Source organism: Falco biarmicus, chromosome Z (genome assembly GCF_023638135.1).
Source record: "Falco biarmicus isolate bFalBia1 chromosome Z, bFalBia1.pri, whole genome shotgun sequence".
NCBI classification, from domain to species: Eukaryota; Metazoa; Chordata; class Aves; order Falconiformes; family Falconidae; genus Falco; species Falco biarmicus.
The window spans coordinates 30,822,432-30,847,970 of NC_079311.1; the positions used below are offsets into that span (position 1 = coordinate 30,822,432).

At 42.7% G+C, this 25,539-nt stretch overlaps 1 protein-coding gene across 10 annotated transcripts in view; it reads right to left on the minus strand.

The window, feature by feature from the left end:
• The window catches only part of PCGF3 (polycomb group ring finger 3), a 60,785-nt gene extending 46,897 nt beyond the window's left edge, over positions 1-13,888 (minus strand). For 2 of the 10 annotated variants that reach the window (XM_056324466.1, XM_056324461.1), the window contains exons 1-2: positions 13,547-13,684; positions 8,417-8,471 (exon numbers count right to left, since the gene is read on the minus strand). The gene's annotated coding sequence lies outside the window, so the exon portion shown is untranslated. Of the gene's footprint in view, positions 1-151; positions 311-8,416; positions 13,212-13,546 lie in introns of those variants that run through there. The other 8 variants (XM_056324462.1, XM_056324463.1, XM_056324465.1 and 5 more) reach the window with 8 other exon arrangements.
• Positions 13,889-25,539: the final 11,651 nt, after the last annotated feature.

Genomic DNA, 25,539 nt, shown 5'->3' on the forward strand with positions numbered 1-25,539 from the left:
TGTGGAGGAGAATCTGAAAGTAGGTAAAACCCACGGGTTGAGATAAGAACAGTTTAATTGAAAATAAACTATAATGATAACAAAGAAAAGGAGAAAGAGAGAGAGGAATAAACCCGAAGAAAAACAAGTGATGCACAGTACAATTGCTTACCACCTGCTGATCAATGCCCAGCCAGTCCCCGCGCAGCGATCCAGCCAGCCCCCCGTTTATATGCTAAGCATGATGTTCTATGGTATGGAATATCCCTTTGGCTAGCTTGGGTCAGCTGTCCTGGCTGTGTCCCCTCCCAGCTTCTTGTGCACCTGCTCACTGGCAAAGCATGAGAGACAGAAAAGTCCTTGACTTAGGGTAAGCACTACGTAACACCTAAAACATCAGTGTATTATCTACATTACTCTCCTGCTAAATCCAAACCACAGCACTGAACCAGCTGAAACTAGGACACAAGTACTCATTAGTTTCTGGATTTCCAACATTGCCCAGTTCAGTGTAATGTGAAGAATCTGAGGGTGCCAAAACAAGTTGTGAAGTCTAGCATACCCGCATCTTAAGCTCCACTAGCTTAACCAAGGACACGGACAACAGCCTTTGCCAATCTAGTTCTGGCCTCCTGTGTTTGTATTCTGCAATTCTTGCTCTACTATGCACATCTGCCTCTTCCCTTGAACAAATACACCAGTCTGAGCACACACTCAGCCAGTTCAAAGAGTTGATTCAGTCCAACACTAAGCTAAGATATAATTACTCAAATTACATTTGCTCAAAAGCTCCAAAGTACAGAAAACTTCATCAGGTGACAAAAACCTCCATCAGTACACTGTTAATCCTCATTGATAATACTACACTGTACAAGTCAAGCCAACCAAATCAAATTCAACACCATTTTACTTGCAAAAGGCTTGAGTATTTGTAATAAGCAGGAACCCAACAGTCCTAGACACAGTAAACATCTGACTTTTCTGTTATGAGGACTTGCAATTCTCTTCACTAAATACTTCGATCTTAGTCAAGTAAACTACTAAAATGTAATAGCCCTAGGCTGAACAGACTAAAGCCATAAGTTTCATGCTTTCAGTGAAACATGAGTTGTCATTTCCACTTCTTTGCCGAGTAGAATCTTTTGCATAAATGAAATATCGGGAGCCTAAGTATTTTTAAAACAAAATTAATCACCAGTTCAGTATGCTGATGACTAGAGAGTAATACCTGATGTAGCCAATTCTATCTTCTCAGGTGCCTTCAGGGAGAAATCTACAGTACTTTATATATTAATTTCAGTGTCAATGCCTTACAAGACAAACATACTGTGAAAACCTACTTTGACCACAACAGTAGCATGAAACCTTTCAAATCCTGCCATGAAGCTGTCAGCCCAAATCATATCACCTAACTTTAAGCCAAGCTACCCTGGTGCTTGTTTGCTATCTTCCTCCCTCCCCTTCCACCAGTGACAGACATACTAAAATACCAGGAGAAAATCATCACTTATTAGAGGATGCACTTACCACAAAGCTGCATCAACTCCTACTCTAGCAGACCCTCCTTTAGTGTCAGCCTTGTAGGCCCTGAGCAGCACACATATTTCTTGTAAGTCTTCTATTCAAGTATCATCCATTACACATGACAAACTTCCCTTGAAAGACAGTGGACAGCCAGCCACAATGCTGAAAGCACAAAGGGCATTTCAGCTGATCTGCAACAGAGCAGCTGAACTATCAAGACACTGTGAGGCCCTCTATTCCACAGCTGTGCAGAAAATGCTGAAGGCTATTTGCCCTCTGCAGAATCAAGGCCAATGAATAAGCACTTGTCAACCCTAAAAAGGCATGGAAAATCCAGCAACCTGGACAAAGGAAGTGTGCTCAGCAGAACTCTCCTTTTCTCCTGCTGTACCTGCATAAACTGCGCTCAAACCCACTGAGAAATAGGCTTCTATATAAACAGCAGTTAAAATGAAGACTGCCATAAGAGTGGCAAAAGCATATATACTTGTAGTAGAAGAATGAATACTTGAAAGGAATCAGGAAAGAAATGGCAACATTCAACAGGTAATAGAAAGGAAAATGAAAAACTGCAAATCATGCCCAACCTGGCAGCCTTCTGTGATGGAAAGACTGGCTGGGTAGATGAGAGTAGAGCAGTGTGCATTGTCTACCTTAATCTCAGCAACTCTTTTGAGACTGTCTCTCATAACATCTTCACAGGTGAGCTCAAGAAGTGTAGGTTAGGTGAGTGGACTGAGAACTGGCTGAATGGCAGAGCTCAGAGGGTTGTGATCAGTGGTGCAGAGTCTCACTGGAGGCCTGTAGATGGTGGTGTTACCAGGGGCCAGTACCGGGTCCAGCCCTGTCCAACTTACTCATCAATGACCTGGATGAAGGGACAGAGCATACCCTCATTAAGTTTGCTGATGATACAAAGCTGGGAGGAGTGGCTGACACACCAGAAAGCTGCGCTGCTATTCAGCAAGACCTGGACAGGCCAGAGAATTGGGCAGAGAGGAACCTCATGAAGTTTAGCAAAGGCGGGTGTAAGGTCCTGCACCTGGGGAGGAACAACCCCACACACCAGCACAAGCTGGGGGCTGACCTACTGGAAGGCAGCTCTGTGGGGAAGGATGTGGGAGTCCTGGTGGACAGCACGCTGCCCATGGGCCAAGAGTGGGCCACACATGCAGTGTGCCCAGGTGGCCAAGAAGGCCAATAGCATCCTGGCTTGTATCCAAAAAAGCGTGGCCAGCAGGACAAGGGAAGTGATTGTCCCCCTGCACTCGGCACTAGTGAGGCTGCATCTTGAATAGCATGCTCAGTTTTGGGCCCCTCACTTCAAGAGGGGTGTAGACATGCTGGAGCGTGTCCAGAGAAGGGCAACGAAGTTGGTGAAGGGTCTGGAGCACAAGTCTTCTGCGGAGTGGCTGAGGGAACTGGCGTTCTTTAGTTTGGAGAAAAGGAGACTCAGGGGGAACTTACTGCTCTCTATAACTATCTGAAAGGGTAGGCAGGTTGTAGGCAGGTGGGGGTTGGTCTCTTCTCCCAGGTAACAAGTGACAAGACAAGAGGAAATGGCCTATCAGGAAAAATTTCTCCATCAAAAGAGTGGTCAGTCTTTGGAACAGGCTGCGCAGGGAGGTGGTGGAATCGCTATCCCCCAAGGTGTTTCAAAATTGTGTAGAAGTGATGCTTAGGGACATGGTGTAGTGATAGAGCTGGCAGTCCTGGGTTAACAGTTGATGATCTTAAAGGTCTTTTCCAACCTAACTGATTCTATGATTCTTTTCAGTAGTGCCAAGCGACAGGACAAGGGGCAAAGGGCACAAACTGCAACACAGGAAGTTCCATCTGAGTATGAAGAAAAACATCTTTACTCTGAGGGTGACAAGAGCACTGGAACAGGCTGCTCAAACAGGTGGTGGAAGCTCCTTTTTTGAAGACATTCAAAACCTGCCTGGATGCAATTCTATGTAACTTGCTCTAGAAGAATCTGCTTTAGTAGGGGGTTGGACTAGATCATCTCCAGAGGTCCCTTCCAACCCTGACCATCCTGTGAAATAGTATTTTGAGCAAAGGAGGAAGAAAAGGAAGTTACTCTCTTGGAAGAAAGAAACACTGAAATGTAATCTAGCTTACTGTGGGAGGGTTTTAATTCTTTCCCATTTATAAACAAAATGGACTACAAATATAGGGGAAAAGCCTGTACTCATGCAGTAAGCACAGAAAACATTCCTCCAACACAGTAATTCTAGCTTTTTCAGCTCTTGGCTTATTTTGACATGCTGACCACACCATCTTCACCATACTAAAACATAACAAGAGCATAAAGAGCAGCACTGAACTACTAATGCAAACATCTTAACAAGTTTTTACCTTTTCGGCAAATGCAGTAACTTTATCCATCAGAAGCAGCAGACACTGCAAAGTTTTCGAAGTACCTTTTACCAAAACACAGAAGACATAACTACATTTCATCAGCCACGTTTCTTGTAGGTCATATGTTCTGAACTTGCCTTAAGGTGTTTGTATTTGGTATCAGTCATATTGCGTAAGGGAAAGATTCCACCTCATGCTTTTGGCAGGCTTAATGAATTGATTACAGTAACATGAGCCTAGTATCTCTGAAATTTCCTTAAACTTCTATGTGTGCTCATGTAAAACAAATACTATATTTTCAAGTCGGCATGCAGAAGCCAGCATTCTCAAGTACCTGTTTGACTACAAGTACATAGTTTTAACGGTTTTGTTTGGGTTTTGGGGTGGTTGTTTGTTTTGTTTTTTGGGTTGTTTTTTTTGGGGGGGGGGCAGGGATTGTCTTTTAAGAACTGAAATAGCCATCCTTTTCCAACCCAACCACATCACAAATGACTGAAGAACGCTCCAACTTTCCAGTTCAAAAATGTTCAAAACATTCTCAACAGAGTAAGTTTTTGAAAGCTTACACTTTTAAAAAGAATTATAAAGGCCTCACATTCCATTTATTTTCATTTCTACATCATCATTAGATCTAGTTTCTGCACGCATCTAGGAAGGGGGTGAAAAAGTTAAACATCTAGCAATATGAAACCATGTATTATCTTCCACTAAGAAACAGCACTTCACAGAAAAGGTATCTGCAGTTAATCAAACCATGTTGTTGTGTTTGGGGTTCGAGTTGGTTTGTTTGACTTTTTGATGTTTCACTGGCCATGCTGCAGCAAGGAAAGATTTCAAAATCTTCACTGTTAAGACATTTTTTCACTGCTGCAGCAGGTGCTGAATAAGCTGTGGTAAGGGACACTGGTAATTGTTTACTTTCTCTGAGATTTGGTTAAGCTGTTAGTGTTTGGCAATTTTGAGAAAGTTTGCATGGCTTATCATTAAAGTGTGTATCTTAGTGAACATAAAAAGGGAAATACAGATCATCATTTTGGGAGATCTTACTAATGTATGCCATAAGAACTGCACTCCAGAATTGTGGCTGACAGCAAGTTGGTGGATCTAGCTCTCACTTCACCTGCCTTTCTTCCTGAAGTTTCCCCTTGCTCTTCTGCTACGCTGAGTCTGTACTGGAATAAAGTCGCCTTCATTAGTGGTTTGTGCTAATATTCTGTACTGTTAAAATAAGCACCTGATATGCAAGGAATTTTTGAAATCTATAAGCTAAAACTTGTATCAATCTTTTATTCATTCTATATGAAAAAGTATCCATCATTAAAAATATCACTGAACTTATAGAATTATCAGAGATTTGATAATTAGCATTCAAAGAGATGGCCATTACCAACAAAACTCTTCAACCACACATTGATACAAACCATTAAAAACCTGTAGGAAGAAAATATTCTCTGAAAACATTTAGCCTAAATAGGGTCTGATAGTCCATGCAAGGAATAAACCAGTAAATAAATAAACACTACCTTTGTGATTTATCATAATAATCGCATTCCAGCTATACCTTAAGTCTCCACCCAAGAATTTTTAAAAGCAAAATCAATTTCATAGACCTTTATTGCTTCCCACAACAAATTTAAACACTAGATGGATGTGTGACACATACAGCAAAAAGGGTAGAAAACAGTACTTCAGTGCAGGATGTTAAATATTGCAGCCTGCTAGCAGTATCTATAGGCTTAAATTTGGTTCCTCTGCAATTCACCAAGAATTGCTTTTGGAGATTGAACTATGCCATAAGGGACAATCAAAATAACTTACAAGCATGAATAAAAAAGTAGTAATTGTTTAAATAGATGACATCTTCACTGACATTCTCTCCCTCCATTCTTTAGAACACAACTTAATAAAATACCTCACAAGAAATAACGTATTTTGAAAGTTTGGCTGACAAGGACTGAAAGGACGCTGCCTCACAGTGATCTCCACACAGCAAATCCTGAGCATCTGGAAGACTTTTTGTGTCAGGATGTACCATGTGTAGATCTCTGCATACGCTATGAACAGCAGAAAAAGTAATTTTAAGGAAAAAAAAGTTCATTCCTTTGGTTTTGAATTAAAGCTGGGAGAAGAGAGAGCTGGTTGTTTGGTTTTTTTCCATTTGCATGCTAAAATTGTCAATGTCTGCAGATGGTATAATGGATGACTAACTTGAAAAAAGGTTACTTATCATAGGAAGCAGTAAGTGTCTAAGGAATATAGCAGAGAAGTTAAAGCAGCTCATTTTTCCCTTGTCTTCACTCTTCCAGTGAATATATCATACAGTAATATCAGGGCTAATAATGGAGGCTACACAAGAGGAATCTTTCACTTATGTCTTTCCACATTCTAAAGATAAAACAAAACTCCACGACACGTTCCAATCATCTCCAGAAATCCAGTTCAGTCTTGACTCATGCTTGTGATTGAGGAATAAATGCCCTGCAGTGGCTTTGGAAACCTACCTCAAGTTTCACTTAGGCAAGTCATTTGACCCATTTGGTGGAGCGACTGAGGGAGCAACTGAAACATGGGGACAGAACGTACTTTCTCTTCCCAAAGAGAAGTAGCAAAAATACTTAATTTCAAGACCATAAACCATTTACATCCTTGCTCCCAAAATGAGTTATATAGTTAGACCTACACTTCTCTGTGTCCCCTTGCAGTGTTACAGTAAAAAAGAATAAAATAACTTTTTGTCAATAACAATAAGAACAATAATAAAAAAAAAGCAAGGCATTATCCTCTCTTTGTAACACTTGGTCCAAATTCAAGCCATTTTTAGTCATAAAATCACAATCACACAACCCATGAGCTATTATCATCTGGGCACAATAACCTTACATTATCTAAATAACTACTATAGATTAGAGCAAACATATTCCTGATAAACAACTTCTGGTGTCAGCATCTAAGATTATGCCTAAAAAAGTTGCATTAAAAGCGACTGCAACTAATACAGTACTTTCTACACCTACATATTTCAATGACCTTAATAAAATGAAACCTTCAAGTGCCAACATTCACTTAATACCACGTGGATCAATATACAGACTGCTTCTGATAACATCTGACAAATCTTGAAGAAGGTGAACTGAAGAAAATTAGCTCCACTAGCTACCCAGAGCCTTTTTATCTGCCCAGGTGCCATTAAGCTACTTCAGATATAAGCCTAGTTTTCTTGTGGATAATGGCCGTAATAAGAAGTACAAATGAAGCATTTTTTTTTAATATACACACAAGTTCTGAAATTATTACATAATGACCTGAGCTTGGGCGGGATTTCTATGTATTCTAGCCAGGCAAGAAATGGAAGTACAGGATTAGAAAACAAGATTAATAAATTGGTAGGCAAATAAACTGCTTATTCTGATGCCACCAAGCATAATGCTACTATTAACAAGGATAAATGTTATTAAAAAGCACCTTTCAATTAAACTACTCCTGCTCAATAATAGTTAGATTCAAACTTTTGGTAAATTGAGGTATTACCTCAGTATTTGAAATAGACTAGATTTTAGATTTCACTGCAGAAATAGACATAGACTGGAATTTAAAAATACAGATTCAAGGTAAGTTAGTGCCAATTTACTTGCAGAAGGAAAATGCATATATGGATTTTCCAGGGGGGAAAAAACAAACAAACAAACAAAAATACTGGGCACCTTGCTGTAATTTGTCTGGTAACAGCACGAGCATAGACCAGAGAATTTTTTTTTTTACCAAGATTTTAACCTGTGAAATAATCATCATTTTATGACAACGCAATACAAAACCCATGATCTTAAAGCATAAACTGATTTCAGATGCAAGGCTACTTTGCAATCAGTCTTAGGAAACTGCTATAGCAAAAGGCAGCTTAGTTACTTCTTCATTCAACAAATGAAATCAAACCATGTAACTGTTCATAAAAAACGTAAATGTTTGTTTCTAAACCTGATGGATTTCACTCAGAGAATATAACTTTTTACTATGTTGTTTCCACACCAACAGAAAAGAACTTTTCCACAAGCACTGACTTTTGCACAGGGCAAGAACAACTTGTACTTGTGGATAAGAAATTCTAAGTGAGCATTTAACAAGTGGTGGTGTTATGCTTACTTTTCCCTGAAAAAGATTCAGTACAGCTTGGAAAACAGACAGGAAACAACCAACTAGTATAAGAAAGTCTACGGGAATCGCTTGCTGTAGCACTGCAACTGAGGGGCTTCACAAATATAAACAGAACCAACCAGGCAAACACTGTACACTGGTTTGGGGTCCACACCTAGAAATGAATAATTCACAGGTGGAAAGAAAAGCATTTCAAGTATTAACAGGACTGATTTGATTACAGTGTCTTAGCACTCTCTTACAGTGCGGAAACAGTATCAGAAGTATCTTTAACTGATACAGGTTTAACAGAAGTTATGAGTTCGAAATATAAATTATTTGATTTAGAAACAGGGGCATATGTATCTTCAGCAGTGTGTATGCTTAAGTCCTTAAACAAGCACATAAAAAATTCTCTTACCTCTTGCCTATTTTGAATCCTCCAATCAGACTGGAGTCCTTGTGTTTAGAACATACTTTATATTTTAGGAAAAAAACAAACAATGAAACAAAACTCGGTTATTATCACAACAGAAGAGTATGAAATACAATCATCTGAAACACAGTTGTTACGAAAAGATCCCAGTCCATTTTGACCTCAGTCCCAAGACACAACTTTAACTTTCAAATATCTGTATGTCCAAATAATTTTTGGGAAAAGTTACTCTAAAGGAACAAGGCATGCCACTATGTTAAAAAAAAATAAACAAAACCAAACACTCCCATCCCTCGAATAAATTCTACTGATTGCCACTGCTCGGTACAACAATAAATTTGTTATAATAAATATTTTGTCTAGTTAAACTACATTTGGCAATCTTTTACCTAAGTAACCAAGTGACCCATGGCTTTTGTTACGGCAATCTGTGTACTAAAACTAAACATTCAGATACAAGAAATGTCAGAGATAATTATTTATACAAAAAGAATATAAAAGTTAGCTATCTGTATTGTACCTTTCAGCTTGTCCTTTCCGGTGAAAAATTTGAAAAAGCTGTACAGCACCACACATTACCTGGAAAATCAGCCAACACTGCACTGGCAATGCTTACATATTTTCATTAATAAATGAGATCTTTGGTTACAAACATGTTAATGTTTGCATGAACACTGCAAGAGAAGACAGCAGGGATGACCTGTTCTGGCATAGTATCAGGCATAATTCACGCAAGATTTGCATTATATCCAGTAACATCACAATGATTATTATATCATCAACTACAGATAGTGTTATACACTGACTGTCTGGTTATGCAGAGTGTGAAAAGAAAATTCTTAACTAAAAATGAAAAACTTGGCAAGACAGCCATTTGTAAGTCAACAAGTAACATGATAATCATTTTGGCAATCTGAAAAAATAACTTCCCTCTCTTAATTAAGCAAACACTGCACAGCACATTCTCACCCATACCTATCATACACAGAATGCTTCTGACCTTAAATGAAAATGAATTTACGCTGTTCACAAGGCATAGATATCCTCAGTTCCCAACAACTAGTATAGCCTCAGTTTCAAACAAGAAGGATCCTTATTGCCACCAAAACATGAGCCCTTTTAATGTAGACAAAGTTCTATGCTATCAGACACAAGGTTAGAATATGAAATAGCTATCTGTTAATGTCAACATAAATATATGTCAGTAGGGATAATAAGCCTCCTTCTTGCCATTTTGCAGAGAGATGGAAAATAATGGTAGAGCTAGGTTAAATAAGTTCTACTTGCAGCAAATCTTGCAAAAAAGCCTGGTTTTCTTCATAGTTGCGTATTTCCTCCTTACAGTCTTACCCTGCATTGTAGTAATGCCAACACACCTCGATTATCTCCAGTTTTCCCCTCAACCCCTTCAACAATTTCCCCCACTGGCTCTGTCAACTTAAAATTGTGATCTGAAAAAGAGGCAGTCATAACTGTGAGAGCAGTCATCTTTTGGCACAAAGAACAAGTAACTTGAGCTCACCATACTCAGTCATTCCCCCTACTTTCGAATGATCTGTACTACCCCCTACTTCTAAATAATACATGCTGCGTTTGACAAAGAAATAAAGAGACCCTTACGTCCTTACACATAGTGTGATGGGGGAGGGGGAGAGAAAAAAAAAGGGAAAATAGTATTAATGATCAACGTACTGCTGGTTTATTCCTTCCTAAAATGCTAGCTCTGCAATATGGCTGCAAGACTTCAGGTCCTTGCAGCAAACTTCAATCAAACTTTCAATAGCAAATAAGGCTTTCAATCTCACTAGTTCCCACCACACTGAGTATTTCATTTTCATAGTCTGCTGATTTAAATATAGATGCACTTATTCAGTAAAATTAACTTGAAAAAAAAATAATTCAGATAAGAGCAGCAAGGGTTTTTTTGGCTCCTTAGAGCAATTATAGAAAAACATAAAAAATATCTTTATAGTATGTCTTCAGTTAGCAACAAAGCTGTGTTACATATCACAATAGCAAAGATTGCTTTTAATACAGAATAACCCCTTTTGCTTTTCAGTTTTAGTGCATTTATGACTTCCACTTACTAGCTAAACTTACAGTCTAATACAGCAAGCTTGCATTTTAAAAAGGGAGGTGCAAAGAATACAAAACTGTGAGTTTACTTCAAGACAGAGCTTCAAAATAAGTCTTGTATAAGATCAAAATACACAGACAGCTTGTGCCTGGCTTTTAACCTACTCTAATCAAACTGCCCTAGGAAGGTTTCCTTTAAACATGACAGCATACCTAACCTAGCAAATCAGAGTAGTTTCAACCATTGTTAAACATCTTTAGTAGCAATAATGAAAAGAGAACAGAGTTTAAATTACTAAACTCTCAGGAATGCCAACAGTCTTAAATCCACTGCACCTGCAAATACCATTGTCAATACAAGCCTCCATTTAGTAATGCTTACTTCCACATGTGTACCAATTGGACAATAATTCCAAAACAACAACAAGAGAGAGAATGTTGTAACATACAAGATCTCATCAGACTTTCTTGTAAGCTGGTATCACCTCTTAAGACAGTAGCTGAAAAGTGAAACGCTATCAACATACATGTTTTTAAAACATCATGCCCACATTCTCTTTGTTGGTTGCATCTAGCTTAGAACTTCAAAGGAAATGCTTCTACTTCTTCTTACAGAGTTTCCCAGAGAGTATTTCAGTCCTGGGAGAACATTACTAAAGCTAAAAAGGCCACCTAGATTAAACAGTCACATGGGAAAAAGGAAACAGAAGCTACTAAAGCAGACATAAAATGGTTCTTGCTAAGAAAGCTTACCTGTATCACAAACACAAAGCTTAGAGACGACGTCCTCTAAATCAGGTAGGTAGTCAGGACAAGTAAGGGTAGGTTGGGCAGCTGCAGCAACTAGAAACTACACTTTAAAGTCTCTTAGTAGCAGAAGTATTTCATAGCATTGTAATTAATTTCTGCCTTTCTCGGCATTAGTATTAGGCTAGCATAGTTACAAACTCTTGTAAGTCGACTTCAATACAACATTTACAAGTGTTCAGTCTTGATTTTATATGGTGACAGCAGAGTAAGAAGATCAAGCTGGCTAGATCAGCCCACATAAAGAAACCAAATAGATTTTTCTCAAAAAGTGATTTACAGAATGCTTTAAAATTTATTTCCCAGCTTTCTGTGGCAGAACCCCTATGCACCTCTTTAGAAAACCACCTAACCCTTTTGTAGTGCATCCTACATGATCTCACCAAGTACCTTCAGTTCTGCACAAGTTCTGTATTCTTTTAAAGTCATTATAAAATATCAACAAGTACAACTTAAACTGAATTGAAATAGGGAAACTACTGCAAGTGTACAAGGTTTCCATTTCTGTGTCACCAACCAAGAATTTTTACAAATTGCGGAGCATCTTTATGAGACGCATGATAAATATCACAGTTCGGATTCTCACCTGACCTGCCATTATAAGAACAAACATAAAATTCACAAGTATCCTACCAAAAAATAATCAACAACAGATTTTTAAAAGCACACCACCTAGTACTAAAAAGACTCATAACAATGTATTTAGCATATGCCTAGTTGCTTGTGCTAAATAAAGGAAAGCAGTTTACAATGGAAGATAAATAGATGGGATGCTTCTTGAACATAAGGTTAATCTCAACTTTTTTCTTTCGAATTCAAACTTTTTTCATCCACAAACTTAGCTCTTCTGTGAAACTCTGGAAGACAATTATATAGGATTCTTTTGAAAAATACCAAAGTATCCCAGAAGAACGTTCCAGAACATACACAGATAATAAAACAGAGTATCTTGAACTGGTTTCTCAGAGGCACACATTTCATACAGAAATCAGGAAACAGCTAAACTGATTTGACACAAAGCATGCATAGGCCGACAGTTTTACAACTAGTAAAAAAAAAAAAACAACCAACCAAAAAAACCTCAAATGTGAAGTAACAAAGGAACATCTAAGTACTTAATAATCAAACCTCCTGTGAGTCTTACTAACTTTAGGACATGCTCAACTTTCAACACGGGACACTCCGAAGTAATACCCGCCAGTTGCAGTCTAAAACAGACCTACTGAAGAGACCAAATCTGACAGCATCACAACTCACTAAGGCTCTGAGGTTGAGAAAACAGTCAGAATTTTGTGGTATTAAATATGTGTGTGTCCTTAGACCTCAGAACAACTCACACCACAATCATTCTGTATTTCACGTACAAGTCCTACTTAATTTCCTCTTTCTCACAAGACCTGAAATCCCATATGCCACTACACAGACAGCACTGAAGCCAGGTCCCTGCATAGCTAGGGTCGCACAGGCATGGGACATGTCTCCTCCATTCCCCTGCTTTCGGGAAACGGTACCTCCACCGCTACCAGCCGCCATCCCCTCCCTCAGACCGACCCCTTCTCCCAAAGGCGCGGGGTTCCTGAGCCCCGCAAACCCAGCCCTGAAGGGAGGCGCGCACTCAGGGACAACTCGGGACAGCGCCATCCCCGCGGCCCCCGCAGGCTGCAGCACCGCCCTGGGGGCGGCCGAGCTGCCCCCCCCCCCCGCCCCCCGCCACGAGCGGCTCCGCGGCCGGCGGGAAGGGGCTGCCCGCGCGCCTTGCCCCCACAGGCCACGGGCCCCCGTCCCCGAGGCGGGCAGGAGCTGTCCAGTCGGGCTGGGAGACACCGGCGGACCTTTCCCCGGCCCACGCCAGACTCCCTGATCCGGGAGGGGCGTCAGGGGACGGAATCCCACGCAGACCCCGGCCTCCCCTACTAACGGGCACCCCCCGCCCCCGAGAACACACAGCGCTTGCTGCGGCACGGAAAGTTCAGGCGCAGCCGCGCCCGCCCCAGCCCCCGACACCGTGAGGCAGGAGGCCCGCTCCGCCGCAGACCGCTACCCCTGAGGCAGAGGCGACCCTCGCCCCGCGCCCCCCGCACGCCCTCGCCGGAGGCCCCCCGCGGCTCCCACGGCACACACCTCGGGCTGGGGGGGTGGGGGGGCAGCCCCGCCCCCAAAGCCCTCGCCCGGCCCCACACGGCCCGCGGCCCCACAGCCGACCCCCACACCACCCCACGGCCCCGCACTGACCTGGCGGGGGAGGGGCGGCGCCGTGTCCGTTGGCAGGGGAGGGGCGCGGTCGCCTCTCGGGGCCGGTGAGGGGTTTTGCTCCCCGCCACCGCCGCTGATCGCCTGCTCGCCGGCCCGTCCTTCCCCGGGCGCCGCCACGGACAGCGAGCGGAGGACGCGAGGGAGGTAACGCGAGACAGGGGGAAACACCGGCCCCTTTTCCTCTCCCCCGCCAAAAAAATTAAAAAATAAAAAAAAAAGGGGGGGGGGGGGGAGGGGGGGATAAAATTTAAAAGGCTCGGCCCGGAGTTTAAAACAAAGAGGCGGAAATAGCCGAGCGCGGCCCGAGCGGAGCCGAGCGGGGGCGCCACGCTCAGGGCGCATGCGCGCGGGGCGCTCACCCGGGCACGGCTCCGGCCGCCCCCTCCCCCGCCCCCCCCCCCCGCCCCCTCCCGGAGAGAACGGGGCTGGCCCGCGTGCGCGTGCCGGGGAAGGTCGGCGGCCGCGGGGCTGCGGGTGGCACCGGCCGCCCGGCGGGGGGCCTGGCCCGGGGAGGGGCTCGAGGGTCCGGCCCGGGAGAGCGGCCGACCCCGTGAGCGCGGGGCGGGTGGCGGAGGTGGCTCCCGTTGGGGCGGGGTACGGCCTGCCTGTCCTGCGTCTCAGGGCTCTCCCCAAAAGCCCGTAGGTGGCCTTCCAACTCGTGGATGCTGAAAGTTGGGATAGGAGCTGGGCACGCTGGTGGCCGGGTAGCACGGTTTGGTGACAAACTGCAGGTGACTCAAAACACCCCAGCTGACGAAATTAGATTTTGGCTTTCTCAAAGTTGAGTAGTGTGAGGTCTCAGGTCAAGGAGCACGCATAAAGCTTGGGAAGCCCATGCCAAGTTCAACTTCACATCGAGTGGCAGAATGCCAAGAGAAGTACTCTATAAATTGACCTGTCCCAACTCTTAAGCCACCAGGGCAAGCTTTGTGTTCCCAATTACAAGTACTTTTTTGAGTATAATGCTTTAAAGTGCCTGCTTTTCCCTCTTTCTTTCCTCCCAGCAAACAAAGAATGAGCCCGAAGGCAGTCTTCCGTCTAGGAATGCAACCAGCAATGGGCTGCCTGACATGGCACAGCCCTGGAAGATGTTTTCCTCCTTGTCCAACAAACTATTGAGCCTTTGTTGTGTACCAAGACTTCAGGGTCAGTCCTGGGCTCTAGTAGCACCATTACCCAGAAACTAAGCCTGTGTTAACAGAAAATATTGCAGCACTGCAGTTTTGCTCTGTTCAGCTTCAAGGGTTGTGTGGTTAAATGGGTGCATCTTGTCAGAAATTTAAATTATGTTTTCAGTTTAACAACAAATGACTTTGCATGGGCCTTTGCCTACAGAGATATATGCTAGAAAGTATTGGGGCTTCTTGCCTGGTTTCTGGAATTGGGGTTCAGGTAGCCAGAAGCAAAAGTAAGAAACTGTAAGAACGTGCATGAAATTATAAACTGGTTGAACTGGATGCCTGCTTCCCCCTGCACCCACCCCACCACCCCCCAGTATTTCCAGAGCCAAACATTGCAGCATAAGAAAACCGTTAAGGCCAGAGTCTATGGGGTTTGGTTTTCTCTTACTATAGGTATTTTTAGAAGATGATGCCTGAAGCAAGGTGATATGGCCATGTCTACTCAAACAATTAATCTGCTTTAATATACCCCTTGTGACAAGATTGTTGTGACCCTCAGAGTGCTAAGGCAATGGTTTACTTTCTTTTCAACCTCATTACCCTAACATCAGTTGTAATGCCTTTGGCAATGCCATTACAGAGTGTGTTAGCCTATAAGTGATATTTCTGAAAATAAGCTTAGCCAGTGACTAGAGTATCTACAATCACAACTGAGTAGATATGAGTGCCTTGTGTGAACTGTAACACTTGGTATTAGGAGAGAAGTGAAACTTTTTGTTAGCATTGCAGTCAGTGAGCTGTAATCAAACTACAGAATTTCAGAGAATGAGTCGGGCAGTGGAGGGGAGTGGGGAACTAGCAATAGCATTTAAAGGATTGTATCTGTTATCTTTACATGCATTAGTCCTCACAGTTTTCACACAAACAAAAGCATAACGTGAGCACAGGTAAACTGAAGCTCTAGCTTCTGGAAGCATGTATTTCCTAGCTAAAACAGTTATATAGGAGAATTTATCTGAGACAGAAAAAAACCCCACAATAACCAAACATTTCAGGTAAAAGAAGTTCATTGTCTCCTTTAGAACTTCGAACAGTGGAAAGGTACTGGTCATCATGAGCACTTTAATGGTAATGGTATAAACAGAGAAATGACTAGAAACTCAACAAAACAGGATATTCTCATGAAAGGTAGTAAAGCACAAAGTGGGCAAATATATGACAAAAAGATTCTGGTTTAAGACTGACATATACAGTGTTTACAACCAGTGAAGTTGAGAACTACTATTTCCAGTAGTTGCTCAGAGCAATAGAACTACAGTCAATCCTGTAGGTCTGTGAATTAGATAGGTTGCATCCAAGGGTGCTGAGAGAACCTGCTGATACCACTGCAGGGCTGCTCCCTCTATTACTGCTGCAAGATCATGATGCCCAGGGGACTCCCCCACTACTGGAGGATGGTAAATATTTCACCCAACTTTGAAAACAGCAAGAAAGATAATTCAGGGAACTACAACCTCTCTTTGGTCCCTGGAGAGAATCATGGAGCAAGTCCATCTGTGCCATTTCTGAACACCTGAAGGACAAGAACACGTCTTACCGAAGGTAAATCAGAGTGGACCAACCTAATTTTCTTCTATGATGAAATGACTGGTTTTGTGGATGCAAGGAATGTGGTGGATATTCCATACTTAGACTTTAGCAAGGCTTTTGATACAGTCTCCCACAATATTCTTGGCCCACATTAGGACATTATGGCCTGGATAGTTGAACTACTGGATGGGTGAAATACTGGCTGGATTGCTGGTCTGAGAGAGTACGGGTTAACAGGTGATATTCTGTCTGAAGGCTGGTGACCGCATGAAGTTCTTCAGCATTTTTCCCTGGTACCTGTTTAATATCTCTGTTAATGACTTGACATGCAGAAATGTCTGTGCACAGCACCAAAATGAGAGTGCAGTCTATATGTCTGCAGACAGGGCTGGCTGTTGTTAGGAGGGACCTAAACAGGCTGTAGGAATAAAATTCAACAATACAAAGTCCTGCACGTGGAACAGACAACTTGCTGCAGCAGTACAAGATGGGGTGTGACCAGCTAACTGGAAGGCAGGTCTGTTGAAAACACTTCATGAATTCTTGAGGACGATAGGCTAAACATGAGCCACCAGTGTGCAGTGGCACTGATGAGAACTAACAGCATCTTGGGATGTATTCACAGGCCCAGTACATTGGGGGACGTGATTGTTCCTCTTTATGTGGTACTTGTTAGAACAAGTCTGGCATAGTGCATCCAGTTTTGGGTGCACCCATATGAGAAAGATACTGATGAACTTGATCAAGTCCAGAAGAGGCTTTCAGGATGGTCATGGTCTGGAGAACATGCCCTTCAGGGAGAAGCTGAGGGAAGTGGAACAGTTCAGCCTGGAGAAGACGTCGCTTCAGGGGAACCTAATAGCAGCTTTCAACACTTACAAGAAGGTAATCTACAAAAAGTGGAGCCAGACTCTTTAGTGAGGCACATGGCAGGAGAATGAAAGACAGTGGCCATAAAGGGAATCAGGGAGATTCTGATGGGACAGAAAGGAAGAAAAAAAAAATATCAGTATGAAGATAGTTAAAATTTAGAAGAGGTTTCCCAGAGAGGCTGTACATTATGCGTCTTTAGGTTTCAAGACCAGGCTGGGCAAAGCCCTGATTTAAGGAAGAGGTTGTACTAGAGACCTCTGGATGTCCCTTCCTATCCAAATGTTACTGCAATTCTGGGATTAATTGTCAAGCAGAGAAATCAAAATTGTCCAGGAGAATGTAGATTAACAGACGGAAAAGTATCTAAAATGGTTGAATCTTCTAGGGAAGACAGAGCAACTTTCTCAAACCACTCAAGAGCAGCATTGCCTTTTAGGTGATGTGTGAGTAGGCTGATCAAAGTGACTACACTTTGTCAGTGAACTGTTGGCTGCTTTTTCCATGTTTCACCTTTCACCTTGGCTGCTATTAGCTCCCAACAGGCCCTCATCAATAACTACCACTCTTGAGTGCAAGCACTTACCTTTTAGTTGTGACTGAGAACTCGGGAGCATTTCTAATCACCACCTTTCACACTCTGTCTTTCTCAGTCTTTCGCAGTTGTAAATACTGAGTCAGCACTGGATTTACTCAGATTGCTTCATTCAAGTTCCAACGGCAGGCAGCAAGCAAAACACTGTAGTAGTAACCATAGATCTCAGAGCTGGGCTTCAAACATCTTGCAGCCAAAAGCCAAAGAACCCAAACATTCATCAGCTTTTGTCTTCTAGATGAATGTACCATGCAATGATTATCTGAGTAACACATTCTTAGAGGAAGTATCTAGAAGATTTGGGCATTAGCTGCATAACTTGGTCACTTCAGAACACACACATACACACTATATACATTTATATAAGTATACATATAGATATATATGTAAAATCCTGCATTGTAACATCTTTTTTTTCAGATGTTTTCCTTCTACACTGTTAGGTTTCTTTTGTGGATATCTGCACACATGTACCATATTCCACTCAAATGCATTTACGTTACAGGCCTGCATTGTGTTGCATTAGCCTGCACTAAACCTTTACATCAAAAGTATAGAATATTCCTCATCACCAACTTTTGCAAAGTTAGCATGGATTTAATTTAAAGTTTCAGTTAGTGCCCGGAGATGCAAGATGCAAGTTCTTGTTCCTGCAAGAATATCGAGATACATGTTACAAACTTGTAGATCATGCAGGTTTAAAGAAAGCTTAGACAATGTGGCTACGCTTCAAGTGTTCTAATAGCAACAGAATTATATACAAGTGCACTTCTAGCATTGGGGATGGAATCATGATTTTTAAAGTCTCAGGGAGACACCACTTTCATTTCTGACTGACTTTGTGGTGTTTCCAGCCATATAAGCCTCCATTCTCTTGCTAATGACTGGAGAAGTCTCTTAACAATAAAGAGATGTTGTGCAGCATTTTATAATAGTGTTGGAGAATGGATGAGGTTGGAATGGACCTTTGGAGATTGCCCTGGACAGCCTCCCTGCTCAAAGGAGGGTCAGGTAGAGCAGGCTCTCTTGCTTACTCTATCACAAGATCAAACACTGCCATTCTTACATTGTAGGTTCTGCATGAACATCGTAATGACTGAATGATAACTTCATTCTTGCTCAGGAACCACTTGAGAACCAATCCTCTGAATGTCACCTTTATGGCAAGTAAATTCTGGCTTCAGAGATTTAGTCTATTAATCTTCTCATTTAAAAATGAAGACCTGTAGAGGTCCTTTACAGGAGGAGATATGATTTAGCTCCCATATGCACACAGCTGCATAGGTGACAGGCCAATCAACTGGAGAAACTGATGAAAGAGCATCTGTTGCTTCAGCAATAAAACAGCTGAAGCAGATGAATGGTATGTTTCATGTAGGTAGTGCACACCATTTGCTAGGACAATGAGGTAGGACCTTGAAAGGGCATTTGATCTACCAAGGGATACAATCAGTGGTATCTGTACTGTGTAAGCTTCTGACAGGTGAGTCATGAAGACATAGTGTCAGTACTCTGTCGGATACGTTTGACAGCCTTGGTCTGACTGTTAGAAGGTATTTCCCAGTTTCTGATAATGCTCTTCCTGCTATGATTTTAGTAGACAAAGCAGTTCATACCCTTTGTCTTTGCAGATAGTTGTGATATATCTGACATAACCTCCAGTCAGTCTTCTTTTGACTAACTACTTAGTTTCCCTCATTTTGCATTCTAGGTTTTGGGCTTGCATACTGCTGTGTTTCTTTATCACAGCTTTCCCAGTTATCTGCCCCAATAGACCTTCCTTCCTCTTCAAAAGACTAGCTGAAATTTCCAAGACAGACACCTTGCCTTCCCTCAGGAGAGCACCTTTGACAAGATCTGCTTTCACCCTCCAGTTGCTTTGCTCTAATATGTACAAACCCAGAGATGCAGTCTGTTGACATAAATCTGACTTGGGATCCACACTTTCCCAGAAACACTATGGCAAACAGGGAAGTACACTTTGTCATATAAATCTAGGGAGCTGTAAATCAGAGGCGAATTGGAGGTTCACTGCCCCATAAATTCAGACACATTCTGAAGTATTAATCAATAATTTGTATAGACTTATTTTATATTAAGCGTAAACCTAAACAGTTTTTAAGTCCCTAAATATTATGCAACCTTAATCTGTAAAGCAGTAAGGTACTTCTGTTTCTTTTAGTAATGTTAAATCTTTGGGGTTTGGGGAGTTGATATCTTTGTCCCTGTAGTCCCTGCTATAGAATTGACAACGCATGCTGTCTCAGCCTCTAGATGAACAGGTTTATCCCTGTTCTCATCCACAGCAGTTTTCTACTATTGAAGAGTACCACACAGGTGGTATCCATCAATCACACAGTGTCATGGTTTAAACGCAGCCGGTAACTAAGTACCATGCAGCCACTCACTCACTCCCTCCTTACCCAGAGGGATGGGAAGAGAATTGGAAAGGAATGTAAAACTCAAGGGTTGAGATAAGACCAATTTAATGGTTGAAATAAAATTAAAAAATGAAAGAACAGTAATAATAATAACAATAACAGTTATAATGAAAAGGAGGGAGAGGAATGAAATCTAAAAGGGAAGGAGGAAAGAAAACAAGTGATGCACAGTATAGTTGCTCACCACCCACTGACCGATGCCCAGCCAGTCCCTAAGCAGCGACCAGCAGCCCCAGCCAACTGACCCCCCACCCCGCCCAGTTTATATACTGAGCATGACGTCCCGTGGTATGGAATATCCCTTTGGCTAGTTCAGGTCAGCCGTCCTGGCTGTGTCCCCTCCCAGTTTCCTGTGCCTCTCCAGCCCTTTCACTGGCAAGGCCTGAGAAACTGAAAAGTCCTTGACTTAGCATCAGCAACAACCAGGAACATCAGTGTGCTGTCAGCATTGCTCCCACACCAAATCCAAAACACAGCTGCTAATAAAAAAAATTAACTTTATCCCAGCTGAAACCAGGACACACAGACATGCAGAAGTCTATGGGGCCAGATGGGATCCACCTGAGGGTACTGAGGGAGCTGGCAAAAGAGCTCACCAAGCCACTTTCCGTCATTTGTCAACAGTCCTGGCTAACTGAGGAGGTCCCAGAAGCCTGGAGGTTACCCAGTGTGATGCCCATATGTGAAGAGGGCAGGAGAAGGATCCAGGGAGCTACAGGCCTGTCTGCCTGTCCTTGGTGCCAGGGAAGGTTATGGGGCAGATCATCCTGAGTGTCATCATGCAGCATGTGCAGGACAGCTGAGGAATCAGGCCCAGCCAGCAGGGATTCATGAAAAGCAGGTCCTGCTTGACAATCCTGATCTCCTTCTATGGCAAGATAACCTGCCTAGTGGATGAGGGAAAGGCTGTGGATGTTGTCTGCCTAGACTTCAGTAAAACCTTTGACATTCTTTCCTACAGCATTCTCCTGGAGAAACTGGCTGCTCACGGCTTGGATGGATGTGTTCTACACTCGATAAAAAGCTGCCTGGATGGCCAACCCTGCAGAGTGGTGATGAATGGAGTTAGATCCAGCTGGTGGAGGCTCACAAGTGGTGTTTCACAGAGCACAGTATTGAGGCCAGTCCTCTTTATCAGCAATCTGGTTGAGGGGATCGAGTGCACCGTCAGTCATTTTGCAGGCAACACCAAGCTGGGGTGAGTGTTGATCTGCTGGAGGGCAGGAAGGCTCTACAGAGGGATCTGGACAGTCTGGACCTATGGACCAAGGCCAATTGTATGAGCTTCAACAAGGAGAAGTGCTGTGTCCTGTACCTGGGTCACAACAACCCCACACAGCACTACAGGCTTTGGGAAGCGTGGCTGGAAAGCTGCCTGGTGGGAAAGGACCTGGTGGTGCTGGTTGATGTCTGTCTGAACACAAGCCAGCAGTGTGCCCAGGTGGCTAAGAAGGCCAACAGCATCCTAGCTTGTATCTGAGTGTGGCCAGCAGGGTAAGGGAAGTGATTGTCCCCCTGCACTCCGCACTGGTGAGGCTGCACCTCAAGTACCATGTTCACCTCACTTCAAGAGGGTCATTGAGGTGCTGGAGCATGTCCAGAGAAGGGCAACGCAGCTGGTGAAGTGTCTGGAGCACAAGTCTTGTGCAGAGTGGCTGAGGGAACTGGGGTTGTTTAGTCTGGAGAAAAAGAGACTCGGGAGGGACCTTAATGCTCTCTACAACTACCTGGAAGGGTAGGCAGGTGGAGGTAGGTCTCTTCTCCCAGATAACAAGTGACAGGACAAGAGGAAGTGGCCTCAAGTTTCACTAGGGGAGGTTTAGATTGGATATTGGGAAAAAATTTCTTCACCGAAAGGGTGTCAGTCATTGGAACAGACTGCCCAGGGAGGTGGTGGAGTCACTGTCCCTGGAGGTATTTAAAAGCAGATGTGGTGCTTAGGGACATGGTTTAGTGATGGACTTGGCAGTCCTGCATTAACAGTTGGATGTGATGACCTTGAAGCTCTTTTCCAGCCTAAATGATTCTATGATTCTATAATATCTAGAGAATTCTAAGGCCAATAGACAGGTATTTAACTACACCCTAGGTCATTCTAACCCCCCTGAGATCTTCATGCCTCCCTCTTACTTGGCTTTCAAATTCCTCCATATCCCTTGGCAAAAATGGTTTTCTTTCTAGTGTCAAGCTTAAATAAATGAGGTTCATTAAGCCCTTTGGCCAAATCCACTCAACTATACAAACCAACTGGTTCAGCAATCATTTGGAAAAGATGAAACACACTGTTTTAGCAAATATCAGTCACTTAATTTAACTCTGGGCTTACAAATACTCCCTCCCACTGGTAAGTGAAAGACTAAGGCTATTGGCAGAGCATGTCAGCAACTGTTTGCTAGCAATTAGAAACTTCTGGTTATGTATTCTTCCTCACCAGAAGACCTCTTAGTACTTCAAAGATGAGCATTAGGTAGAAAAGTGGAAATAGAGGGGGATTTATGACTCAAGAAATAAGTATCTGTTTGTTACCACTAACTACTTGCATAAACACAGCTGACTTTCAAGGGTTTGTCTTCTAAATACAAAAAGCTTCGGGCATATCCTTACTGTTAAATGATAAGATTTACACTGGGAGCAGGGGGCAGCAAGGGAAGCAAAACAAAGCACCACGCTTAGTTCCCAGGAACTGAGGATGAGATGTTTCATTTTCAGAACTTGGATCTTGCTCCAGTAAGAGGAAATTTGTCAGCAACCTACTGCACTGTGCAATTCAATGCGTTGTCCCTTTGACTGTCAGCTGTATTTACTGCATTTACCTGAGGAGGAGGTTACCTTTCTGACTGGTACAGTTCTTTATGACATCAGTTATAATTTGTCTGCTAACATACCGATTACATGTATATGGAACGCTGGTGAGATTTTTAATTGCCTATGCATGTAGAAACTACTAACCACCACTTAAATTCCAACAGTTCAGTTTCAGATACACTCCCACACAACAGGTACAAAATCAAAACCAGAGATGTAAAATCAGAAGTAAATACTGGGAAGAGGAGCAGGCTCAAGGAGGAGGTGGTGGACATTTGGAGAAAGGGCTCAAAAATTTTCTTCTTAAATTACCAGCATGTGCTGCTACTAAGTTGCAGTGGTAAGGGTGTTTTAAGCAGATAGGTTCCAGGCTATTAGAATGCAGTATATTATGTCCTTTCCCTCGGGGATTTTTTTCCTTTTAATCTGAGTTGCAGCTTTGATGTGAAACTGAGGTGCAAGACGCACAATGAGACTTGGCAGAATGCTGCCTATCCGTTGTGATGAGCCAAGGCACACTTTGCACAAGGCATGCTTGACTCACATCTCTTCAGGTTCCTGACTTCTTTTTCCAACAGACTGCTGCTAGACCAGTGCATAAAGAAATTGTTAACCAAATGGACAAAGCTGTATGCATCCACTCTGCTCACATTTAGCTGCTGCTGTGTTGTCCCATGCATACATTCAACCTTCCACATGTTTTGCAAGTTACACTACTGGTTATAGGACAGTGTGGAATTCACGGTCCACCTGCTACTTGGTTTTCTGGTTATGATCAGTTCTGGCTTGCATTCCTCTTCAAAGAGGAAGAAAGTAGCGACTCTGACTTGGATGTTGGTCATCCACTGCTGACCAAAACCAGCTTATGATAGAATTTTGCTGATTTCTATTATTTGCTTTTGTTGTTGTTGTTGTTTTTTGTTTAATCTGGGGTAAAATCTGTCCTTCAGCAGACAGACTTTATTAGTTAAAATCATGCAGGAAAAGAAGGAGGTTTGTCTTCCAGCTGAAGCGTATCACCTTCATATATATTTAAAGTTTGGAATTTTTTTTCACCATATACATGTTGTGATAGACAAATAGTCCTCTACACAAACTGTGCCAAGTGCACTATATACAGTCAGGTACAGTTAGCAGTCACTGCTTGTTCACAGTTCACTAATGTTTCGGTGGATCCTGACTGAAATTTCAGGTGTCAATTCTTGAAAGAGTTTCATTATATGAGCAAGGTATGAGTTAAGAGATGAGAGGCATATTCAAATATCTGGTTTTCCCCTTTAAAATACTTGCTTATCGAAATAGAATACCAGGAATCCTGATCAGGTCTCCCTTGAGAGAAAGCAGGTGAAATGCAGAGTCATGCAGTGTATAGTATGTGTCACCAGGGTCATGTAGGCAAGAGGACACCTCAGACAACACTCTTGAGCTGGAATTAACAGTGGTAAATGAAGGAATAAACAGAACATCAGCTGTAATGTCATCTGGGAATCTCCTGAGTGACTGAATACATGTCTTTTTTCGGTCAGCAAAGTTCTTTTTACTACATCAGACGAGAGGGAGGGAGGGAGGGAAGGAAGGAGGAAAGGAAGGAGAAGAGGTCCATGCAAATAACCAATACGGGAGCATTGTTTCTGCCTGTTTGCATTTCTGGCTGGGCATCCCCTCAGGAGCTCTGATGAGCCTCTGGAACTGTCTGGAAAGCAAATGAGCGTCTCAGCTGCATGCAGTGAAGGAAGTCAGCACCCGTAGTGTACCTCAGTCTGTGAGAAGACTGACTCTGAAAGTAGAACTGATGCAGTGGGGTCAACAAAAAGGTCTGGGGCCCAGGAAAGGGAACTGAAAGGACTACAGCTTCCTATAAGCATTTTATCTTGTGCAAAAAAAAAGTAAACCTAACTTCACGGCATGTAAAAACAGTATGATGTCTAAGTCAGTGGTATGTTTTTTCCATATTGTTGGTACTACTGGCCAAGTATCATGCTCGAAAGAAAGGAATGAGAGAAAGTGCATGAGGATAAAACAGGCATAGAAAATACAAGAGGAAAGACTAGTGAATCGTGGTTTTAGTCTAAATGTGTTTGAGGGAGACATATCAAAGATAGCTGAAAGTTTTGAGGTATTAGGGGGGATATTTTTTCAGCATTGAACTATGAAGATGCAGTGAAGGTGTGCAGCCTCTGTCCTAGGAGGTTAAACAAGCATCTGCCAGGCTGATAACAAACAAGTCTGTAAATTCAGTTGATCTTACCTCGGGGTGGGGGGCCAATTTTTTACTTGTGGGAGTCTAACTTCCAGCGCATCCTCCCTTCATCAGCACTTCAGCTTAAGTGAACTTAGTATAATCACCAGTTGCTTCTATGTAGATTTCCCAGACAGTTTAGTGATCATACAGAACTGTATTTTGTAGGGTGACAGCAGCCCTCATTTCTGGGATTAAAGTAATTTCAGTGAACAATTCAGAGCTGTTAGCCCACAGAGATCATCTCTGACAGCTCCCAGTTGAGTTTTCCATCTCTTCCTGCATATACAGCAGCCCTGTTGATGCTTGCA